Genomic DNA, 24,789 nt, shown 5'->3' on the forward strand with positions numbered 1-24,789 from the left:
TGCAGAAGGGTGTTTCTTAAAGACTCCTAGCCCCAAAAGACAGATGGTAATAAGAATGGAATAAATTCAAGGAACTGAGCTGAGAGAATGTTTGTCCTGTTTACCATTGTAAACAAGAGTACACCAGCATTTCAGGGAGTATTAACTAGGACTTTTCACTTAGAGCAGTTCTCCTCAAAATTTAAAGTGTTTACAGATCACCCAGGATTTTGTTAAAACAGAGATCTGTGTATGGTAGACCTGAGGCACAGAATGCAATGCTACGTTTCTAACAACTTCCAAGGTTAACGCTTTCGCTCCTGGTCCATGGACCACACATTGAGGAATAAGGGCCTAGACTAATAAGTGCAGCTCATTTCTTCCCAGACATGAGCTTTTTAGCTGAGACACTTGTGTCATATCCAGAAAGAACACCAACACTCGTCATGAAAATGCAGAGACATTTGAGCCAAATATTTACAGTTATGGTTTATTGGAAATTGGAGGCATTGCCATCCTAGTGGCCATATGTCATCTGAGCACATTCTTCAAGGCCAGCTTTACATCTTTTTCCGCAGACTGTAGGTGAATGGATTAGGCACTGGGCTTAGAAAAGTATAGAAGACAGCTATTATTTTTGATTCTTCGATAGTCTTATCTGTTGGTGGTCTTACATACATGCAGAAGAGAGTTCCATAAGATAGAGTAACAGCCATCACTTGGGAACAACAGGTGGAGAAAGCCTTGTGCCTTCCCTCTGCTGATTTGATCCGGAGAATGGCAGCAATAATGAAGGCATAGGACACCAGGATGATGGTGAGAGAGTTGGAGAGGTTGAAGCCAGCTGGTATGAGCATGGCTGATCTTTGACATAAGTATCAGAGCAAGAAAGCTTCACGAGTGGCGAATCTGCACAGCAGATGTGGTTGATGACACTAGATCTACAGAAGGTCAAGTGGAAGGTCAGGATGGCCTGGAATAGCCCATCTGAGAAGCCACAGACGTAAGGAAATGTGGCTAAGCAGATGGAGACACGCCTGGACATTTTCGCACCGTAGCGCAGAGGGTTGCATATGGCCAAGTAGCGGTCATAGGCCATTGCTGCCAGCATGTGAATCTCAGTCAGGAGAAATGCAATGAATATGTCACACTGTGTAAAGCAGCCAGCGAAGGTGACGCTCTTCTTTTCTGGTAAGAAATTAGTCAACATCTGCGGGGTTGCGTTCGAGGTCTAGCACAAATCTACAAAGGCTAAACTAGTGAGGAAGAAGTCCATGGGCACGTCAAGGCGAGAGTCGAGTCTGATTAACACCATCATGCCCAGGTTTCCTATGAGGGTGACAAAGTCCACAACCAGAAACAGCACAAAGAGGAGAGGCTGGAGTTCGGGGCGATCTGTGAGCCCCAGGAGAATGAATTCTGTTATTGCACTCTCATTTGTGATGGACATTTTCTGAGAGTCTGTGCCTGCATTGGAAACAAATGAAAAGAAAGCAGCATGAAGGTACAAATCACATTACCGACGACTGAAACAACTTTTCTCTAAACCTTCGTATGTCATTAAATGAATACTATCATAACCCAACTTTGTACTTCTACTAAGCCGTGATTTCAGTTGCCACTGTAAGTATTCTATTTCTATCTGTATACCTACAGTTATACCTATAGGAATACCTGTAGATAACTATACTTATACCTTTTCCTATTTCCATATACAACCGTGGTACGTATTCCCTATATCCCTGCACTATTTTTTGCCTCTCGAACTCTACACATCCTATAAAACCTAGTTCAAAGCCCAGTCCTTTGTGAAGCATGCCTCACTCCACTCACATCGTGCGTGAGCTGGAATTAATCCCTTTAGGTTTTCTGCTTCCAGCGCACTCTATATACTGCTAATTTGTTCACTGGGACATTACATCATCATAGTGAATCTACCTTCTACTCATATTTTAGTTCTTCAGGGTGAGGGACAAAGTCCAGTTCATTATTGTACTGTGACTTCTCAGCATATGTTTATACACTGATTTTACAAAGAAAAGGAAAAAACAGTGTAAGCATGAAAAATGAATTACTTGCAATGTTTTACTCGTGTCTGTGTCTCCACGGAGCTTTTCATGATGTAATATGCTTAGGAGAATTAGTACTTTTGAACTTTAGTGTACAAAGCAGTTGCTTTGGAAGCTTGTTATTCAATAAAAGTCGCAGAACATTCATTTCATAAAGTCTTATGTGGGATACTGGGATCATCATATGCAACAATTATCCAGAAAATTCTGATGCGGATGTTCCCAGAATCACACTTTAAAAAAGCACTGTCACAGTGGTCCCATAAACATATGCCAAATGATTGAACAAATAATCATCAAATCAAATCAAATCTTACTTAGCATTTTGAGGACCATCTACAGCAATGATGTAATGTATTGATAAAGAAAAGGAGTAAGTTTTCATAGTTCGTATTTAAGTTATGAATCACAGCTTGTGTCTATTAGAGGTATTCCAAACCCTATGGCTTTTTATCTCCTTCATGTCACAACTAGAGCTGAATCCCCTCTTCCTTTCTCTTGAGATGCTTTTATTTTTTGCCCTTTCTCTCATACTTTGTTTCTTTTGAAACTCCTCCCAATTCTTGTTTCTTTTCAATAATGAGTCACTACAACTTACTATAGTATTAGTTTTAGAAAGATAGTGACAAATTCTTTTTTGTGTGTGTGAGGAAGATCAGCCCTGAGCTAACATCTATGACAATCCTCCTCTTTTTGCTGAGGAAGACTGGCCCTGGGCTAACATCCATGCCCATCTTCCTCTACTTTATATGGGACACCGCCCCAGCATGGCCTGACAAGCGGTGCATCAGTGCATCATTGTGCGCCCGGGATCTGAACACGGGCCGCCAGCAGCGGAGTCTGCTCACTTAACCGCTACGCCACAAGGCCAGCTCGATAGTGACAAATTCTTTTGGTACCTATATCTCCGTTACCGAGAATTGTAAATACTTAATAAACAATTGTTGAATACACTAATAATTGTTATAGATGAAATATAATGACCCTTAACCATGAGTTACCACTTTTCCCCATTTGTAAGTGGGATTAACAGTATCGGTTCTGTCACCCTCTCAAGTCATGGTGGACATCAAGCTAGATATTCATAAACAAGTATTTATTGATGCTCAACTTATCATGTGATTAGGCACTGCAGATGCAGAAATGAACAAAACCTTCAAACCCCCTGCCCTTCTGGCATTCACATTCTAGTTGACAGAGATAGACAGTATTGTGAGTAAGTAAACGGTGTTTCAAATGGCACTGTTATAGAAAAAAATAAAGAAAATGGGGTTTAGAGGAAAGGGTGTTCAAATTTTAAATAGTAACACCAACAAAGAACTCATGAAAAGTGACTTTTTTAGAAACAAACTGAAGGAGGAAGAGAACAAGCAATAAGGCTGTTGTAAGAAGGATGTTCTAAGGATAAAGATCAGATGCAAAGACACCGTATGCAATCTTTCTGTGAAACTGCTAGTGATGTGTGTGTACAGAGTTCATGCAGAAAATCCAGCTGAGATGTTCCCTAAAATGCAAATGTTTCACTTCATTGCAAGTCTGGTTCATCTCTACCTCAGACTTTCCTTCCAAGAACGTCAATGGCCTTCCCTGGAGAAGAGGAGTCAGGGGTTAGTTGCAGTCCTTTCAAGAAATGTCTAGAAGGAAACACTCTGTAACCAGAATATTTATTTGTATGACAGCAGTGAGGTGACTTAGGAGATGTCTTCATGTTCTTCTACACCCAGAAAACCTCAGAGAGAGAACAAGTGGTGGTTACCAGAACAGAGAAAAATGGAAGGAAAAAGAACAGAATTTGGCAATTTCAGATGTATAAAGACACAGCAGGAAATTGGACTTGAGGGTTTCACTTGCAGAAGGACTCATTTGTTGCGTGTCACTAATGACGGCCTGCGGGATCTGAAATAGTCTTGACTCACAAGCTCAGTGACCTGTGTGAGATCCAGAAATATCCAGATGAATAGAACGGAGCTACTGATAAGTGAAGAGGCAAAAATGACTGAATATTGTGTGTTTACAGAGAAGGAAGATCACAGCCAATCTGACTGCCTGAGTCAGGCCAGAGCAAAAGATGAACATCTTCTGAACAAGGCGCTTGTGGGTTTACTGGTTCACAACCAGGCAGAGCCTCTACCTGATGGAGAAAGAACCCAGAGGAGTAGCTCAAGGATAGTAGAAAGCTACAAACTGTGAAACCTGCAACTAGGACTAGCTACATAATATACACTGTCCAGGAGAAAATAAAATGTAAGGGATCCTTGTTCAAAAAATATTAAGAATTTCAAGACTGTGACAGCAGAGTATTAAACCAAACTTGAGGGACTTCTGAAAACACGGTCCTGTCAATGGCATAAGTTGCATGTCCATGAAGCCAGCCTTTCCTGGAACACATGGGCTATCAGAGCTGACAGTGGGGATGTGGAAGGACAAGGAGAGCATCCTCACCCCTGCTAAAATAACGACTAGAAGAAGGAGAAGAAGGAAGAGGAGGGGGAGCATGACGTGGGTGGAGGGGAAGAAGAAGAAGGACAAAGAGGATGAGGAGGAGGAGGAGAAGAAGAGGAAGGGGGGGGAGAAAGCAGAAAAGGACGAGGAAGAAGGAGAAGAGAAAGAAGCTCCTAAGCAAGGATTTAGCCCTGGAGAGATCCTCTAGATGGTCACCCAGCTCAGTAGGCTAGCTTTTTCTGTTGGTCATTCAATTACAGGTGAATGAGAAAAGACTTTGTTTAAGAAAAAAAAGCAAGTAGAGCTATGGAAAAACTTTTAGCCACAACTCATTATAAGAATTGTCCTTAATTTTTTTTTTTTTTACATGGATCTCTTGAAAAATCTAATGAAACTGTGGATCCTCAACTAAGTTAAAGCACACACTCAAAATTTTACCCCTCCCTCCAAAGATATAAGGGTCTCATAGATCACCTGGCTCTAACTATAGGAACTCCTGTTTTGGGGTGAGCACCATCCTGTGCCTGAAAATGTCCTTACGTTCGTGTGTGGTGAGCAGAATGTTTTCCTTCTTCGGTTCTTTTGAACCAGTGACAGGTCTACAAAATATTGTCCAGGAAGATCAACTGAAATTTCAATAAACCTGTTGCCAGGAAAGTTAGTTGAGGTTCAAACTCTGCTACTGAAAACAGAAGGGATTGCCTCAAAGCATTTTGAGGAAACAGGGTACACCAATGTTGAAACTGTCCTAGAGTTTTGTGGAAAATATGGTTTGTCCATTTATGCACGTAAAGGTGGAGATAAGGAATATGTTTGAAATGAACACTAGAAACATAATAACCAGTCACTTTTTAAGAAACAACCTTCCAGGTGACTTAAAATCTTGGTAAATAGAACTGCTTCATTTACTGGAAATGGGGAGATGCAGGAAAAAAAAAGACCAAAGGAGATTTTCATGTTGTCCTCGGGGACGTAAAGAGCTCTATGCCACTGCGAACTACAGATAAAGAAAAGCTGACTACTCTACTCTGTTTTCAGAATGACTTTCTGTTTGTAGTAAGGAAAGTAAATGGGCTACCTCCATCTCCTTCTCCTTGATCCCTCCTCCTGCTCCCTGCAATGGTAACTTAGAAATGTTCCACCAGATAATTAAGGAGAAGAAAGGCTTGAGATTCAAGTTGTAAGGCGCTTAGAGGCAAGTAGTCAGAAAATAATATCAATTCATGAGAGCATCTACAAGGAAAGAAAGTGTCCACAAATACAGTTCCAGAGTGAGAGGTGAGCCTAAAGGCCACCAGAATGTCTGGTGTGAACTGGACGTTTGCAGCTGAAGTAGATCAGCCCTCGTTACAGGCGTACACTGATGCCTGACTCATCAGCAGGACGGTCCTCATGATGAGACGCACATGAGGGGAGCACTGTGCTGCTCACTGAGCTTTCTCTCTGTGTTTAGAGAAGAACTCCATCATTCCATCATGTAAACAAAGGATGTGGGTAGGTCTGGAGCTATATCCAGCTCTGTCACCACCTTGCTCTCTGAGTGAAATTGGGTAACATTTAGCTCAGTTGCAACTTTTTCAAAATAAATAAATCAAATTAGATGATGCGGGGCCTGCCCTAACATAGTGAATATCAAGGAGGCAAGTTATTTAACCTGTCCCGCACGGGGGTGACGGCCTGGCCCAGCAGGAGCCTCTTGGTGTGGATCGGGGCCTCGCTGTGCGCCTTCCAGTCCTGCTGGGTCCTGCGGGAGGAGTATGAGGAGCAGGGCCCCCACATCGTGTACTGAAAGTGCTACTGACGCGGGGCAGGGGTGGGGAGTGTTGTGGGCAGTAAAGCTTCCGCTACCCAGCGGGCTCTGTCCTCCCCTCCCTCAGGGCCCAGCCTCGTCCACTCCTGGACCCACCCAGACTCGCCTTGCTCTGACCCCACACACCCACCCCACCAAGATCTGCCTCCAAAGACATCCTTGGTTCTGCCCTGTCCTAACTCACCTCCCATGGTCCATCCCGGGAGAGACCCCAGTTCTGATTCCCTAAACCCACCTCCCCTAGGATCAAGCCCCAAAACACCACCATGTCCTCTGTCAAACCCGTCTCCATGATCTGTGTCCCCCAGGGCACTTTCAGGTTGGGGCCCCACCCAAGCCCACCCCCAAGACATCCCCAGATTCTAACCCCTAATCTCCCCTCCATCACCTATTTCTTTTGATATATAGTGCCCCAAGATTCCTCTGGGCTCTAAGCTCCCCAATTCACCCCCTTGTCATGTCCATCAAGGATCCTCAACCCACCCCCATACCCTGTTCCTCCCCAAGGAACTGCACTGGGCACTCCAAACCCCCTCTCAGAATCTTTCCATGAGTGTTGCAACCCCTAGGTACACCCTCATAGTCTGCCCCCAATTTCTAATCCCCCCAAACATATCCCCGAGATCCACTTCCCAAGACATCCCTTGTTCTAAGCACCTCAAATCCACCCCCTCATTGGTTTTCTCTTGGCTGTATCCAAAGTTCTCCTATACTCTGATAATATGAGCACCCCCAAAATTCTCCCCACAAGTGCTGAAACCCCACATTCACCACAAAATTCCAAGTTCTGACCATCAGGGGTCTTCCCTTTAATGGCCCACAAAGGATCCCTCGTCCAAATCCCATGCCCCAAGTTGCCCCTCCCCCAAACTCTGCCCTCCCCTCACAGTTTGCTCCCCTAGACTCCTTCCATCCAAGTGCTCCCACAACCCATCCCCCATTCGTACCCCCAAAGAACACCATGTTCTGAAACTCCAAACCCTCAGGATAACGCCACTGCTCTCAGCCCAGCCCCTTATTCTGCATCCCTCTGAAAATACCCCTGCATGGTCTGTCTCTCAGTGCACCTCCTGACCCCAGTCCTCAGCCCTGGAATCCTCCCAGGAAGGCTTTGGCCCCCAGGACCATCCCATGATGACCCCACTAATGCCCTAGGTCCCTCCCCTGTGTTCTGACCTCCCAACTCCCTCCCCAAATACACTCTTCCAGGGTCACCTCATGAGGAACCCCCAGGACACCCCACCCTGGGGTTTTCACACGCCCAGGAACCCACCCCCAGGTCCCATCCCATTGGTTGAGACACCAATGGGCAGTGATGTTCCCAAGGGCTACCCACGCCACCATGACCCAGCTGTCCACTCCCATCTCCCTCCATTCAGCTTGTAATTCATTCCAAGTTCGTTCCATCTCCCCAAACCTCTCTCAGCCTCTTCCTGGGACACACACCCCAGGAGCTTTCTTTGGGACCTGCGTTGAGGATGCCCTATAAGGCCTCTCCCATCCCGCCCTGTCCCTGCGGGGGCCTGGAGAGGGAGACTAGCCTCTTCAGGATAGGGAAGCTGGGCATCCTCCCAACTGTCTCCTCCCTCTGTCCTCATCCTCAGCCACCCTGGGCCCCTGCTGAAGGCAGGATCCTCTGCCTCACGCCATCATCCAGCCCCACAGACGTCAGGACCCCTGGCCAGCAGCCTGGACACGTCTCCCAGGACACGTCCTCCCAGTTTACCAACAAAACAAGCACGAGCTGCCAGAGCTTATCCACGTAGATGCTGAGTCCTCTCTTCTCTCAGTCCAAGGAACCATTCATTCTTCATTCCTTCAACCAGTCCCTGTTCACTGAGCATCTCCAACAGGCTCTCTCTGTCTCTGTCTCTCCCTGAGTCTCTGTCTCTGACTCACCTGCCAGCATCGTTCTTATGCAGGAATTTTCCAGAGTGGAAACTCGTTTATCTGTGGAGCGCTGAGCCCAACCCACCCATCTGCCACATCTGCCATCAGACAATGGGGGTGGGTGAATGCTCTGGCTATCCCCACCCACCCTGTCCCATGGTGTCCTGGGGAGTGGGCAGTGTCTCCAGCCCCATCCTGGGCCAGACGGTGGTCCTCAGCTAGGGGGACTGCCCCGCAGACAGGCCAAGATCCCCAGTTCACAAACATGCGAGTTGGACCCCCCGTGCTGTGTTACCCACTCCCGGCCCACACAGGCGGCCTCAACCTGTAGCATCAGCAAGAACCCCCAAAGTTAATCTCTAAAATATATAAAGAACTCATACAGCTCAACCACAAAAAACACTAACAACCCAATTAAAAAATGGGGCAAAAGACCTGAACAGACATTTCTCCAAAGAAGGTATACAGATGGCCAACAGGCACATGAGAAGATGTTCAACTTCATTAACTATCAGAGAAATGCAAATCAAAACTACAATGAGATATCACCTCAATCCCATCAGAATGACTATAATTAACAAGACAGGAAACAACAAGTGTTGGAGAGGATGTCAGGAGAAAGGAACTCTCATACACTGCTGGTGGGAGTGCAAACTGGTGCAGCCACTATGGAAAACAGTATCGAGATTCCTCAAAAAATTAAGAATAGAACTACCATACAATCCAGCTATTCCACTGCTGGGTATTTATCCAAAGAACACGAAAACACCAATGTGTAAAGATACATACACCCTTGTGTTCACTGAAGCATTATTCACAATAGCAAGACTTGGAAGCAACCTAAGTGCCCTGCAAGGGATGAATGGATAAAGAAGATGTGGTGTATATACACAATAGAATACTACTCAGCCATAAGAAACAATGAAATCTAGCCATTTGTGACAACATGGATGGAAGTAGAGGGTATTATGCTGAGCAGAATGAGTCAGAGGGAGAAGGTCAAATACTGTATGATCTCACTCATAACTAGAAGATAAAAACAACAATGAACAACCACAGAGAGACAGAGATTGGATTGGTGGTTACCAGAGCAGAAGGAGGAAGGGAGGGGGGTGAAAGGGATGATTAGGCACATGTGTGTGGTGATGGATTGTAATTAGTATTTGGGTTGTGAACATGATGTAATCTATGCAGAAACAGAAGTATAATGATGTATGCCTGAAATTTATACAATGTTATAAACCAATGTCACCGCAATAAAAAATAAATAAATATATATAAAAAAAGATGTCAAGTGAAATAAGTCAGAGGGAGAAGGTCAAATACCGTATGATTTCCTTCATTAAGTAGTAGATAATAACAACAACAAACAAACACATAGGGACAGAGATTGGATTGGTGGTTACCAGAGGGGAAGGGAGGAGGGGGGAGGGTGAGAGGGATAATTCAGTACATGTGTGTGGTGATGGGTTGTAATTAGTATTTTGGTGGTGAACATGATATAATCTATGCAGAAATAGAAGTATAATGATGTACACCTGAAAATTTTACAATGGTATAAACCAATGTTACTGCAATAAACAAAAAATTTTTTAAAAAATGGAAAAACAAAAAACAAAAACAAAACAAAAAAGATGTCAAGGGGCCGGCCAGGTGGTGCAAGCAGTTAAGTGTGCACGGTCCACTTCGGCGGCCTGGGGTTCGCAGGTTCGGATCCCGGGCGCGCACCGACACATCACTTGTCAAGCTATGCTGTGGCGGCGTCCCATATAAAGTAGAGGAAAATGGTCACAGATGTTAGCCCAGGGCAAATCTTCCTCAGCAAAAAGAAGAGGATTGCAAAGGATGTTAGCTCAGGGCAGGTCTTCCTCACAAAAAAGAAAAAAAAAAAAAGGATGTCAGAAGATATATGAAAAACCCAAAACGAGAACCCCCAAGAGGTTACAAAGTGATGAGGAGGAACTGCTTTTTCTTCTCACCGGGGGCAGCGCGTCCAAGCTCAAGGGGCTGAGGGCTGCACCAAATTTAGAACCATGACGACTGCATCCCAGAGCTCAAAGGAGACCCACCCTGCACCACGGGGTCAGGGCGCTGCCAGCCACACACATACAGAAGGGATGTGGGACAAGCTGAGTCCCATATGCAACTGGAAGTGAGGAGGATGCACAAACCCCCACCACTCTTGGGCTGCTGACAAACCCAAAGGGCTCTCATTTAGACCAGACTAAGGTTTCCCCAGCCCCAAACCTTCCCTGGGACAGAAATTTCCCCTAGAACTCTCCAGAAATGTGCCCCACCCATTTGCACACTCTCAGGGGTGGGGAGCTCACTACCTCAAGTCTGTTGTTAGAAATCCCACCTCCTTCCAGGAGTTGTAGGTAAACCTCTGTGCTCTCTGCTTGCCACTCCCCTACCCGGGGCACTGAGAGCACCAGAGAGGTCCCCCCACCCGTATTCACACACACCCCTGGAGTCTACTCTCTCCCAAGCCCACCGTCCCCAATTTCTTCCACTTCTGGTTTTAAGTCATTCACGCATTCATTCTACAAACATGCATTGACCACCCACTATGTGCCCAGCTCTGGGCTGAAATCTAAGGAAACCACAGTGCATCACTTGGGATGTACCATGGAGGACAGGACATGCGAAAGATGTCTAATGTCACTGTCTTACTCTCAGACGACATTTGAGGGACAGGGATTGTGTCTCCTTTATTCACTGAGTTTACTAAGTGGGGAGCAGGTGTCTGGATAGGAATCGGGAAAATCCAGTCTCAGCCAACAGTTACAGTTAAATCAGTAAATCCAAAAAAGAAAAGTGAATGGGGTGGCTTTCCATCCATCAGCTGTATTACTCCCTATAAAGGGTCTCAAAAGCAATCTCTGTGCTTTTTTCCCCCCTCAGCCAAGAAAAGCATCCATGGAGCTCAAGTTTGAGGTGAAACCAGGCTCAGGGTGCACCTGTCCTCGCTGATCCTCGGATTTCTGTGTGAGCAGGTGAGTAACGTGTGGACCTGGTACCGACAGGTTCCATCAGCCTCCGCTGTGCAGAAGACCTGCCAGTGGGCTTTCCTGGGCTTGGGTTGTCACCACAAGGAGTCAGGAAGACTTTCGGGTTAAAAATGAAATTACTCGATTTTTTATAAAATACTCAAATGTTTAAAATCTAATTAGAATTCTTCTTTGCATTTGGTCCAAAACTAAGGTGATATAAAAAGATATACCTTACAAAGTCTTGCCCTCACCTTGTTTTCTTTCCATCCCATTCTCCTTCCTCTAGCCACCTATAGGTAATCACTTTTATTGGTGTATCATGCATTCTTACCGTTCTGGATTTTCTTTAAGTAAATGCAAGCAAATATATTTTCATTTCCCCTTTTACTTATACAAAACATTGTAGTACTCTATGCATTTTTCTCTGCCTTTTTTCCTTTAACATATACTAGAGATTTTTCTATTATTAGTGCATAGAGTACTTTGCTCTTTTTAGTGGTAAATAGTCTTAAAAACCAAGAGCTGGACACTAGGTATGCTCAGTGCCTCTGGAGTATCATTGCTTCTAAGACCTTTCAGTGGATATAGTAGTGTCAACTTAAAAAGCAAATTTGCCTGTTATTTCATCTGAAATTGAATTTATTTGGGAATAGCCAAAAGAATTGCAATTCAGGATACACATGCTATGGCAAACCACAGGCAAATCCAGAAAAGAAAGGAGGGGAGCTGCTTTTATAGAGAAGAGCAGGAGTAAGGAGGGGCTGTTCTAAAGGAAAATCCATTGGGGGAAAGTAAAGGTCAAGGCAGCAAAGGCTTCTCACTGGCTGAGCTGCGGCGTTTCTCGATGGCTGAGCTGCAGCGTTTCTCGATGGCTGAGCTGCAGCGTTTCTCGATGGCTGAGTTGCCACGTTTCTGGTTGGCTTAGCTGCAGCGTTTCTCGATGGCTGAGCTACAGCGTTTCTCGATGGTTGAGCTGCAACGTGTTTCGTTGGTTGAGCTGTGATGTTTCTCATTGGCTAGGATGTTGTCAGGTGGAAAAAAAAATCTTGCTTCAGTAATAAAGCAGTTTTACTTCGTGTCCAAGACACAAGTCTCTGTCACTTCCTGTTTGGTGTAATTGACAATACGTGAGAGTGTGTGAGAGCTCCCACTACAGGCCTTCCTGACTCCAATTTAGTTAAGGTTTCTTTTATCAATTTCTGCAGTGGAGAATACGTAATTTTTAAATCATGAGTTTAACATGATATTTCTAATTCGATTTAACTTTACAGTGGTTTTTTGCTTAATTTTCTTTGATTTTATATTAATCTCTTATATGTTATACTAAAAATATTGCCTCTGAATAGCATTAATTTATTTACTTAATGATATTTTCCTTCACTGTATATAAAAAATTACACCCAGAAGAGTCGCTGTCTTTACGTAGCAATCCTGCTTCTGGAAATATACTCTGAATGTAAACCTCCCAAAATACAAGACCACATCTACACACGATGGTTATTCACAGAAGCATTATTTCCAACAGCAAAAGAAGAGAAACAACTCAAACGTCCTTCAGTAGGAAACCAGCTGAATTAGCAATATACTTACTTTTAAAGTCACGTGAAAGCATTCTTTTTCAAACTCTGTTGTAGTCATGTTTCCAATTCATATGCAAATTCGGTTCATTTAGTTATTTGTTTTCCATTTTGAGGATTGTGGTTGTATTTTTAAAATATGGTTCCGAAGTCAAAACTGTATAATGAGCCTTATTTAGGGAATTCTAAATTCAATTCCTGTCTCCTCTTCTCAATTATTGTCCTACCCTTCTTGGTTACCGTTTGTATTCATTTGTTTTATCCTTTCAGCGTTTCTTTTGCAAATATAAGAAAATAGGTGTGTGTATATGTAAAAATATACATATGCAAAATATATGTGTATATATGTACATATATTTATATATATATGTATTATAAAATACATTTGTATTTTACATACAATTACATACAATACATATACATAAAAAATGCAAATGTATATACGTTTATATGTATACATATACATATGTATATATCCTGGCCTTTCCCTTCTTTTAAAAAGGAATCATTCCATACACTTTTGTACCTTGATGTTTTTCTCCTTATATTTATTGGGGATAATTATCTCCATAACTACCTAGAGATCTTATCACTTTTTAATGGCTGCATGATTCTTCACTAGGTGAATATCCCACAGTTTATTCAACCAGTTCCCTATTGATGATCATTTGTGTTGTTTCTACTCCTTTGCTGTTATAAATAATGTCACAGTGAAAAGTCTTAGAGGAATATTTTAGTATTTCTGTATCTTTGAGATGGATTCCTAGTAGTGGGAATGATGGAGAAAGGATAAATATTTTTGCAGTTTTGCTTGATTATGGTAAATTTTCTTCTGTAGGAGTTGTACCACAGCAGTGTATGAAAGTGCCTTTCCAGACAGACTTTCCAACAAAGGATTTTTATTGATCTGAAAGATAAGAAATAGTATCAGTATTTACCATCTACATCTCTGTTCTGTGACTAAGATCATTGATGATTCTACCAAGAGTGTTGTCCTTGAAATGGAAGTGGTGGAAACCAGAGTGTCCTGTGTTGGGGACATGAGGAAATGAGACAGAGAATGCAAACACTTTGGCAGTGATGAGGGAGAGAGAGTGGGAAGTAACTGGAAAGAAAACTATGCACTTAGGATAGGTTTATTTCCCCGCTACAAATACTGCATAGGGTTGAAATGGTGGGAGGAAGAGTCCAGTAGGGTGGGAGAGCTGGAAGGGGAAGGGTAGATAAGAGATCATCAATAGGCTTCAGATCCTAAAAAGGCAGGCGGGATGGAGCAAAGAACAGAGCTGCAGAGCACGGCCTTACAGAGAAGGGGAGACGGCTCCTGGTTTGTAACAGCAGAGGGAGGAAACCGTGGCGCAGGTTGTGATTTTGGTGACAAGACAGGAAAATGGACTCCTTAGGATGATTGCTTTGAGAAGTAAGAGGCAAGACCATCTGCTGAAAGTCAGAGTGTATTCATCGATACCTACTGCTGCATAGCAAATTATCCCAAACCTTAGTGACTTAAAACAACAATAACCATGTGTCATCTCACAGTTCTTGTGGTTCTGGAATTCAGGAGCAGCTTAGCTGGAAGGTTCTGTCTCAGGGACTTTCATGAGTTCACATCAAGATATCAGCTGGGGCTGCAGTCACCTGAAGGACTGACTTCCAAGGTGGTTCACTCACATGCTGGCACGGTGGTGCTGGCTGTTGGAGGCCTCAGTTCCTCTCCACGTAGGTCTCCCCACCAGGATGCTTGAGTGTCTTTGCAACATGGCAGTTGGCTTCCCTTAGAGCCAGCAGTCCAAGAGAACAAGGCGGAAGCTACAGTGCTTTCTCAGACCTAGCCTCAGAAGTCACCTCCACAATATTCGGTTGGTCACACAGGTCAGCCCTAATTCGATGTGAGTGTGACAACCAGGAGGCTCGAATCATTGAGGGCTATTTAGGAAGCTGGTTACCATAGGGGAAAAGGTGAGCATGTGAGAGATTTAGAGACATTAGAAAGGTATGATGACTAGGAAGCTTCAGAGACTTGTGGGATTGTCCTACAGGGTCAAGAGCTCTTTGCGTGGTGGAGACCATGTTTTTCTGGAGGTGGCAACGTGACATCTCTTGTGCAGGCTGGCCTGCCCAGATGTTGCCACGGAGCAGGCAGATTATTGGAATCATGCTTGGTTGGAGTTCTGCTGTGCCAGAGTGAAGACAGGGGGTAGGGATAAGGAAATATGTTGAAATGAGACACAGTGAAATACAAGTTGGGTAAGTATGAAGTGAAGAGAGAAGGTAGTAGATGGACAACAATAAAGTAGGAGAGTGGGTAGACTGGAGCCATGTGTGGTAGAACACATGTCCTGAAAGGAGGAAATGAGTGAGCAGGGTAGATGGTTGGGAGTTTGGGTTCAGAGAGAGAAGTTTCTGAACTATTGTTCTAGATGGTAGAGCAGTGTTAGGTGATGACAAAGCCTGGGGTGGTGCCCATGGAAATGTGTGGCCAAGATGGATGGGGACAAACTCCTAATACTGTGAGAGTCATCCTCATGGACGCTGACGTCATCCAAGTGAGGTGGGACTGGAGGTTGAAATAACAATGGGACTCAGGTGCCAAAGTCTCCGTGAACAGGGGTTGTAGCTGGGACTGTGATTGTGACAACCACGCGGATGGGAAGAATGTGCCCTGAGACTCAGGGAAGCCAAGGACTTAAAATGGGGGGAGCAGTAATGTATTGGTCATACCACTGGGGGCAGAAGAAGACAAGTTTTGCCATCACATGGCCCTGAGTTCATCACCTGCTAAGCAAAATAAAGGCCCAGTATCAAATATATTATGTTTGAAGGAGGACATGACGGACGGGCTAAGACAGATTCGTCCTCAGTAACCTAGAGAGGGAGAGAGGCTGTGAATACTTTGTATTTTCCCATTTATTCCAGGGCCCTGTCCTGAGTGCTCTGTGGGGATAAGAGGAGGAGCATCCTGGTTCTCCACTGTCCTGTTGTTCACGAACATTTACTGAATCACAAGATGGCGGCCATGGTTCTGTCCCCGACTTGTGGTAAGTTCTTGGGTCCTTACAGGCCTCAGAGTCCAGGCGCTAAAGGCCCCTGCACCACAGGGGAGGGGGCTGAGCAGGGGAGGTGGGAGTGGAGCCCCAGGATCCATGAGGTCACTGATATCTGATTATGTGGTTCTTGGGATTTGGGACTTGAGTGGTTTGAGTGTCTGTGGAGATGTCACCTGTGTGGTGACTGTGTGGGATCTCATGAATTTTACCTCTAATTCCTTCTATAAACTTGATGAAGTAACAATGATGTCCCTCCGAACCTCAATTTCTTTATCTGTGAAATGGGAATAATCTGTGAACAGAGGGCATCCCTGGATTATTGTGACTCCTTCCTTCTTCTCCAGCTCAGTCTCCCCTGTACCCAGCCTCTCCTCGGAGAAGATGCACAGAGGAGGAAGGTCTTGTTCATGGCTTCCTGGCAAGCTGGTTACTGGTAAGTCAGATATTCCTTTCTCCAGATAATTATTCTTTTGACCAGAAATTGGACTTATCTTTTGTGGCCTGGAGCCTCACAGGCAAACCAGGTCCTCAGGCATCCCAGGATCTCCGAGCATCTGATGGAGGGTGAGGGGCTGCCCAGAAAATGTCAGCCTATGTCAACATTTTTTACATTTTCAAAGCTTCCTCCGGGGTCACCGTCTATATTGTGTTCTGCTGAGACTTTTAAAGGAAAGACATGACCGTGTCCTGTACTCAAGTAATTTATGACGGCTGCTAGTGAGTATTTCTCTGTTTTCTGCAGTGTCCCAGCCTGTCAACCTTGGAGATTGAGAGAAATAAGATTACAGAGCCCACAGTCTTACTGGAAAAAGACAACCGTGTATGTGGTGGACATGCATCTAACCTTGGGAGTGGCTGGAAGTAAGCAGACTGGAGATGAGCATTGAGGGCTGAGCCTGGAAGCAAAGGAGAGCAGAGCTCAGCACCTGCCCGGACATCGTGTGTTTTGGGTTCCTCTTCCCTAGTTCTGTCATCCTCGGCCCTTTTCCTGTCAACATTGGTGAGGGTGGTCCTTGGCTAAGCCATGATGTTTGTGATGGTTTAAGACTTGGTGACCTTCGAGGATGTGGCTGTGGAGTTCACCCTGGAAGAGTGGGCATTGCTGGATGCTTCTCAGAGAACACTGTACAGGGATGTGATGCTGGAAAACTGCAGGAACCTCGCATCTCTTGGTAAGCCTGACATCATTCCTGCATTTATTTATGGACTCAGGTAACAAGGCTTTTTTTAATTCATGTAACATTCACAAAACAGAAAGACTGACCATTTTAACTATTTTAAATATACAGTTCAGTGGCTTTTAATAATGTCACAGTCTTGCGCAACCATCACCACTCTGTAATTCCAGAACCCTTTTATCACACCCATGATCATTAAGTAGTTACTCCCCAGTCCTGCCTACCCCCAGCCACTGGCTACCACTAATTTACTTTCTGTCTCTGTGGATTTACCTATTCTAGACATTGTATATAAATGAATCATACAATATATGGGCTTTGGTGTCTGGCTTCTTTTGTTCAGCATGTTTTTAAGATTCATCCATGTTGTAGTGTATCAGGCTTCGTTCCTTTTTATGGCTGAATGTATTCCATTGTGCATATATACCACTTGTTGTGTATCCACTCATCTGTTGATGGACATTTTAGCTATTGTGAATAGTGCTGCTACGAACATTCATGTACAAATTTTTCCTTGAACAGTTGTTTTCAGTTCTTTCAGGTATAAACTTAGGAATGGAATTACTGGGTCATATAGTCATTCTATGTTTCAACTTTTTGAGGAAGCTCTAAACTGTTTGGCAGAGTACCTGTTGTCTTGACATGAGTACAGCCATGATTGGCTGCTCCGTTGACCTACAGCCACCAGCACAAACAGAAATACAAAGCTGCTTTCTGTGTGGTGGGAACTGGCCCTTCTCCCACAGAGAGAGTCGCAAGTTGTAACATTTCAAGGCTCTTGGAGCGTCGTAGCACGGGATGGACTGGCCATCTGTGCCGGGCTGGGACGATAACCAAAGAGAACAATACACGTACACAACTACTGGGCTGGGACATTAGCCAGGGGGCTCAGTGCACGTAAGCCACTGATAACCATTTTGTGCATGGGAACACTAAATGCTTGCTCTGCAAACTCTGTAATTGCTTACTCTGAAAATTACTGATGGTATAAAAACTACTGGAGACTGAGACCCGGAGAGATTTCCACCTGTGGAAGGAACACCTTGCCCAGGACGTGTGATCCTTGCCCAGCCGCGTCGATTGACAGGGCTCTCCTGGCAGTGGGGCGTGGATGTTGTGAGTAACTGATTTGATGTGAAGTAATTGATTTGATGTGTTCTCTTTTCGGTCAACCTGGTGTTTCTCTTTCCGGTTGATTTGTGTCATTTCTCTTCAGCCGATGTAGATGTTTTCCCTTTCCAGTCGGGCTGATGTTTTTTTTCCCTCTTAATATTTGACCTATTTGATCTGTTTGCAGACTGTCGCCTTTACTATCCTCTATATAATAAAATATACCTTCAGTCCATTTGTTTGGAGTGGAAAGTGTCTTTTACGTCTCCGATCGAATCCCCGAACCTCTCATAACACCTGTGCACCATTTACATTCCCTCCCACAATATGAGAGGGTTCCAATTTCTCCTCATTCTTAACCACACTTGTTTATTTTCCTTTTTTTTTTAATTAAAGCCATCCTTATAGATGTGAAGTGGTATATATCTCAATGTGGCTTTTATTTGCATTTCCCTAAAGAATAATGAGATAAGAATCATCTTCTCTTATGCTTGTTGGCCATTTCTATATCTTCTTTAGTAAAATGTGTATTCAAGTCTTTTGCCCATTTTAGGGGGAACAGGGTTGTTTGTCTTTTTGTTGTTGAGTTGTAAGAGTTCTTTATATCTTCTGGATGCTAGACATTTATCAAATATATGATTTGCAAATATTTCTTCCCATTCTATGGATTTCCTTTTCACTTTCTTGAAGGAGACTTTTGCTGCATATAGAATTTGTGGGTGACAGTTTCTTTTCTTTCAGAACTTTATTTATTTTTTTGTGTGTGAGGAAGACCAGCCCTCAGCTAACATCTGCTAATCCTCCTCTTTTTTGCTGAGGAAGACTGGCCCTGGGCTAACATGCATGCCCATCTTCCTCTACTTTATATGGGACGCTGCCACAGCATGGCTTGACAAGCGGTGTGTCGGTGCACGCCCGGGATCCGAACTTGCGAACCCTGGGCAACCGAAATGGAGCACGCGCACTTAACTGCTACACCACCGGGCAAGCCCCAATAATTTCTATCTTTTTGATGCTCTCTATTTGGTAAGAGTTCCATTTCCTTTAGTTCTTTGTACATGGTTTCCTTTATCTCTTTGAGCATACTTAAAATAGTTGATTTGAAGTCTTTGTCTGGAAAGTCCCTTCTTTGGGGACAATTTCTGTTAATTTCCTTTTCCTGTAATGGGCCAAGCACTTTTGTTTCTTTGCATGACTCATTTTTTTTGTTGTTGAAAACTGGACGTTTGGCATTATAGTCTGGCAATTCTGTAAATCAGATTTCCCCTCATCCCTAAGTTTTGTTGTTGTTGCTTGTTGTAGTTGGTGTTGTTTGTTTGGTGACATTTCTGAACTAATTTTGCAATGTCTGTATTAGTCATGTGTGGCCACTGAAGTCTCTGTTTTGTTAGCTTAATGGCCAGCTAGTGATTTGTCAGAGATTTCCTTAAATACCTAGAACCCAAAAACGCACAGTCTTTGCAGATGGTCTCTGTGTATATTTTGGAGCGGGCTTTCAAAACTCAATCAGGCGACTGACAACTCTGTCTTAGCCTTCACTTCCTGCTTGTGCAGAGCAGGAAGGTCAATCAAAGGTGAGGGCTTAGTGCCTTCTCAGGTCTTTTCGGAGCATGCACCCAGCCCTGGGTATGTGCGTGGTCTTACGTATACCTAGGAATATGTGGGAGCTTTTCGAAGCCTTTTTTGTCCGAAACATCTTATTCCCTGCTTTCCTCTTAGACTTTTTTCTTAGTCTTTTGTTTGGTTCAATGGTTTTTCCTTGCCCCAGGCAGCAGTGGCTAATACATTTAAATGTGTTTGGCACATGCCCCGGCCCTCCACCCTTCATAGCCACCTCAGCACTGAGAGAGTTTGGAGTTAGACAAAATAAAAGCAAGCCCTTTGAGCCAGTCATTCAGGGAGCCACCAGACAGGTCAAAACAAGCAACCACAGCTCTTTGAGAAGAAAATCCGTTTCTGCTCCCTCCAGTAGTAGGAACACAGGCTGCTGTCTTCAAGGTGACTGCCATGGTGGGGAACAGGTGATGGGCCAACGGCAGTTAAAGTGTCACAGAGCTCTCTTACCAAATTCACTTCTTTGTTTTGATTAAGCATTGTTTTGGTTGCTGTAAACTTCTTATAACTCTCCAGTGTTCCAATCAAGTTGATTCTGACAGCTTTTACCAGTTTATTTGCTGGTGTTTTGTAGAATGTTGGACTTTGAGAGTTACCTACTCCACCATTGTCACTGACATCACTTCTCACAAGTCTTTCTTAAGCACCTTTATGTTCCTGGGTCTGTGCTAGGTATTAGGAATGTGGCGGTGAATGAGGTCTGTGCTGGGAATTAGGAATTAGGGAATTAGGTCCCTACCATCCTGGAGCTTGTGGTCTAATGTCTTCCCTATCAACTGAAGATCTACTCCTTGGCCTGACTTCATGTTCTCCATGGATAAAAGCTTTGGGGCTTTTAAGTCTGTATTTGAAACTGGGCATGAACTTCTGGGACCAGTTATCCCCTGTCACCCTGGATATTGACTGAGGATGCTTACATTTTTTTTTCTTGGTGAAAGATAGTTTTACTATATTTGTTAGAATTTAAGGATAATTGTACTGCTGCTCCTAAAGTCACACTTGCTCATCTATAGAAGTGTGGGCCTCAGTTCCATGGTGAGGCTTCTTGTCCCATGCAGAGTCCCCTACATCATATGTCTTTTCTCCATGTATAGGGAATCAAGTTGATAAACCTAGTCTGCTCTCCGAATTGGAGCAAGAAGATAAAGTGAGGACAGAGGAAAGAGGAATTCTCCCAGGCACCTGTCCAGGTGAGCACTAGGTATATATGAGTCTTTGTCAGGAACCTCTCTGGCCTGTGGCTTGACAGTTTGGAGTATTACATTAGGAAATGTCCATCAGAGACATTTGTAAAATGCCCCTTTTTTCCGGCAAGAAGGCCAAAAACGTTTAGTATGAGCCTCCTCGTGGACCTCCTTTTCTTTTTCTTTAACTTTCTGTTCATTATCTCATACTTTACTTTGGCCTCAGAGGGGGGAAAAAGATCTCTCTCTTCCTTCTTAAATTTAAGTCTCATATGAGCTCTTTGTCTAGTTCCTTCTCACTTTACATTCCTGACAATTCCTTCTTTCCATCAGCATCAATCTCAATATTTCTAGAGTCTTCTTTAATACAAACCTAAAATTTTCACACTCGTGTCCCTTTCATTGCAAACCTCCTGAAAATCTCTAACCCCTTCGGGTCTCCCTTCACTAACATGTGCATTTTACCTTTTCTTTCCTTCATCAACTTAAATTTCTTTTCAATTTGTTTTGGATTTGGAGACTCTTACTTAAAGTCCAAGGGTTAACTTCTAAGCAGCATGTTTTTAGAGAAGAACAATCTAAAGGTTTAAAAATGTTAAGATTTCTGATTTTCCACAGTAGGAAAATACCATAAATTAGAAAAGCCACAAAGTTACCAAGGGATTCATTTTCCCAAGAAAATGTTGTCCCTCTGGAGAGATACCCTGACACTCTTGTGAATTTGGAGAGAAGCATAAGTTATCTCCAAAATTTTTTCTTCCCTGAGTGTTCACAAAAGTAAATGTTTCCATAAATGTGACTCAGATATTGAGTGTTTCAAACATAAATTTGTCTTAAACTTATCAGAAGATGCTATGTGAATCTGATAAGGACTTATGGCAAAGCATCCATCTTTTTTAACTTCTGAGAACTCAAACCAGCAGAAATCATATACAGGCACTCAAAGTGGCAAAAACACCAATTATAATGATGTTATACATAGCAGAATTCCTGGAAGAAAAATTCCTATGATAGCATTGAACATTAAAAATATTATAAGTTATAGTTAGCATTCATTTCTTAATCAACAGGAGAGAAGTCATCTTGGAGTGAAACTCAACGAGTGTAATCAGTGTTTTAAAGTCTTCAGCACAAAATCTAATCTTATTCAGCACAAGAGAATTCATACTGGAGAAAAACCCTATGATTGCAATCAATGTGGCAAATCCTTCAGCAGCAGTTCTTACCTCACTGTTCATAAGAGAATACATAATGGGGAGAAACCCTATGAATGCAGTGACTGTGGGAAAGCCTTCAGTAATTCCTCATCCCTTAGACTGCACGTGAGAATTCACACTGGAGAAAAGCCCTATGAATGTAACCAGTGTTTTCACGTCTTCTGCACTAGATGTATCCTCAAAAGACACAGGAGAGTTCATACTGGGGAGAATCATTACGAATGTAATCACTGTGGAAAGGCTTCAGCACGAGCTCCTCCCTTACTGTCCACAATAGAATGCATACAGGGGAGAAACCTTATGAATGTCATGATTGTTGTAGAGCCTTTAGGAAGAGCTCACATCTGACACAGCATGTGAGAACTCATACTGGAGAAAAACTGTGAGTCTAATGAGTGTGGGAAATCCTTCACCAGTAGTTTTTCTCTTACTGTGCACAAGAGAATACATTACAGAGAGAAACCCTACGAGTGCAGTGACTGTGGGAAAGCTTTAAATAATCTCTCATCTGTTAAGAAACATGTGAGAACTCACACTGGAGAAAAACCCTATGAATGTAATCATTTTGGGAAATCTTTCACCACTAACTCTTACCTTTCTGTGCATAAAAGAATTCATAATAGGTAGATATGAATATAGTAACTGTGGGAAAGCATTCATTGATCTGCCATCTCTGGGGCATCTTCGGGACTCACATTGGATGCATAAATTATTTGTTGTGTAATAAATTATCCCTAAAATTTAGTGGTTCAAAACAACAAGCATTTATTCTCTCACAATTTCTGTAGGTCAAGAGTTAAGGAATGGATTAGCTATGTAGTTCTAGCTCAGGATCTCTCATGAGAAGCAAGATGTCAACCAGAAATGCAGTCATCTAAAGTCTTTGGGACTGAAGGGTCCACTTCCAAGATAGCTTACTCACATCCCTGGCAGATTAGTGCCAGTTGTTGGCAGGGGTCCTTCAGTTTCTCCTTATGTAGGTCTCTCCATGGTGCTGAGTATTGTCACAATATGGCAGCAGGTACCCTCCAAAGGAAGTGATCCAAGAGAGCCCATGCAGAAGCCGTAAGTCTTTTATGACCTAGCCTCAGAAGGCCATATTGTCTCTTCATCTGGATTGTGTTGGTCACCCAGACTGATCCTGCCACACAGTGGGAGGCAACTACACAGGATATGAATACCAGGAGACAGAGATCACTGGGAATCCTCTTGGAGTCTGGCCTTCAGTGAAGAAAAGCCTTCAGCACACCTTCATCCTTCTAATCTGATCAATATGGAGTAGCATTCAATAAACCACACGTTAACTCACTCTGGAGAGAAGCCTTCTAAGTGCGCTGTATGTGGTAAAACCTTCAACACAAACTCTGACCCTACTGTGTGCCAGAAGATGACCTACTGGGGAGAAACCTAAAGAATGCAATGGCTATAGGAAAGCCTTTGGTGATAGCCCTAGGGAGTCACGTCACAATTTACACTAAGGGAAAACTCTATGAATATCATCAAAATGGAAAACCCTTCAGAGGACCCTCATCCCTTAAGACACACGTGAGAAACACAGTGCAGAGGAACACCCTGTATATAAGGAATGTGGAATGGCAAAGACTGGCACTCTCCCCTCTAGTCTACGCTGCTCTGTGCTTGGGGAGGTTGATGGACTATATCAAAGAGCTCATTTGCCTTAGGCTTCTGTTTGGGTTGGTCAGTGGGGAGCCCAGTTAGGAGATCAGAGGGTTGGAGGAGAGTGACTCCATGCCATGACTATATCCCTGCAGGAGAACTGGGGTCCGGGTGTTACCCTTGAGCTCTTCTCAGCCCCTGTGGTGCAGCTGTCTCCCCTTTGCCCACTATGACCCCAGACTCACTCCCTCCCCTCACCTTTTCTTCCTTGCTCTTCCAGTGACTGAATATGCAGTATCCCTCTTTGGTTTCCCTACCCCCTAGTCCTGTTAACATGAATCATTCTGGCCTAGTGACACATCAGTGCACGGAGAGCATAATGAAAAGTCTGTACCATTTCCTACAGGGGCCCCAAATAATCAGGATTCATCACATCACTGACCTCACCTTCCACCACTCTCCTATTTGCTCCATCCACTGTAGCCATACTGGTCTTGCTGTAGCTCCCTCACCCCAGCACAGTTCAATGTCAGGGTCTCTGTACTACCTAGACTGATATGTCCCAATGTAGCCACATGGCTCACTCTCAGTTCACTTAGGTCTCTGCTCAAGTGTGCCCTGAACAGAGAGGCTTTCATTCTCACTCCAGATAAATGAGCAAGTCTCCAATTCCCACATTTCTTATCATTATTGGGAGATATTCGTCTCAATAGCACGTATCACGTCTCTGTCTCCTACCTTTGAAGTGGTGCAGACTGTATCTCTCTGTATTTACCATATCCACCTGATGCTACAAATATTTAAGGCTAAGGTCTCTTTCTTGATTATAAGCTTCAGAGAAGAATCTCAAATTTTAGTATTTGATGGTATCTACCACACAGTACTTGCTCAATCATGTAAATTTAATAACTATCTGAGGACACAGAACTGTAGTTCTGAAAGCAGCAACAAGAGAGATGTGAAATAGTTAACAGAAGGTTTTCATTAAGAAAAGAGCCCCCTACTATTTTTGTGCCTTATGCCTCAGCTCTGAGAGATACTGTAGACATTAGATCCCAAAAG

General features: G+C 43.6%; 1 pseudogene; it reads right to left on the minus strand.

Moving 5' to 3' along the window:
- Positions 1 to 294: 294 nt before the first annotated feature.
- Positions 295 to 12,082, minus strand: LOC131403034 (olfactory receptor 5M11-like; annotated as a pseudogene).
- Positions 12,083 to 24,789: the final 12,707 nt, after the last annotated feature.

The sequence above is a fragment of the Diceros bicornis genome, unplaced genomic scaffold (assembly GCF_020826845.1).
Source record: "Diceros bicornis minor isolate mBicDic1 unplaced genomic scaffold, mDicBic1.mat.cur scaffold_54_ctg1, whole genome shotgun sequence".
NCBI lineage: Eukaryota > Metazoa > Chordata > Mammalia > Perissodactyla > Rhinocerotidae > Diceros > Diceros bicornis.